The sequence below is a fragment of the Melanostigma gelatinosum genome (assembly GCF_949748355.1).
Source record: "Melanostigma gelatinosum genome assembly, chromosome: 22".
Classification (NCBI taxonomy): domain Eukaryota; kingdom Metazoa; phylum Chordata; class Actinopteri; order Perciformes; family Zoarcidae; genus Melanostigma; species Melanostigma gelatinosum.
Genome location: NC_136655.1, coordinates 1,577,537 through 1,578,456, shown reverse-complemented (window position 1 = coordinate 1,578,456; position 920 = coordinate 1,577,537).

The window sequence follows — 920 nt, the reverse complement described above, 5'->3', positions numbered from 1 at the left end:
AGTCGACAGAGTGGTTTAGCAGGAGCTTCTGAAACACAAGTAATCTAAAGTCATCTGTGCAAATGAGCAATATAAACACATACGACGGACCATCTGCTGTTCAACATGTGGCAGCAGACACAAAGGAAACATTTGTTGGGCTTCACAATGCAGCCTGAGGGTAAGCGTTGAAGCTCTAACTGAAGGCGCTGATGTTGGCGCTCCAGAGGGGAAGTTCCTACAGCTGCTTGTTATACAGGTCAGTAGACTGGCGTGACTCCTCCCTGACATCTTAATCGTCACTTTTACCGGGTCTGTTATTGTTGGCCAAAGTCAAGTTCCCATCCCAAGCAACAAAACAGGACATTCAAACTGGTTCAATGAACCTTTAATGGAAAAAAGAGTAATTAACAGAGATTTATGTAAGAACCGTTATCATTGTAGAAAACACAGTTTGTTATCAACTGGGCTTTGAAACGCATGCTGCTTCCAGGAAACAAGTAAAGTACACTGAAAGAGTGGAAGAGTTCAAACTGGGACAGAAAAACTGTTCTCAGCTTTGTGACTTTGCATTTTCCAAATGAAGGAACATAAATGAACACTTCATGCTTCAGTTCATCACAAACATTCAACATCAACACATACGTGGTGTTCACTGGCATGCAGGTTGGCACAGAGCTGCACTTTCTGTCAGGCAGGTTGGACAGGTGAGGGAGGTTTGGGTTTGTGAAGGCACAGATGTCACATCCTCTTGTTACATCCACATTATGTTGAGCTGAGAGACAGAGACACAGCTCTGAAGTCAAACAGGAAGAAAACAGACAGTTTGAGAGACGGACCGACACAGAAAGTCACTCTGTTTGAGATAAGACCCTCTGAGTCTCTGAGCTTCGGAGGAAACCTGAAATCCATAATCTGCATTCTAACCAACAGGCCCCGAA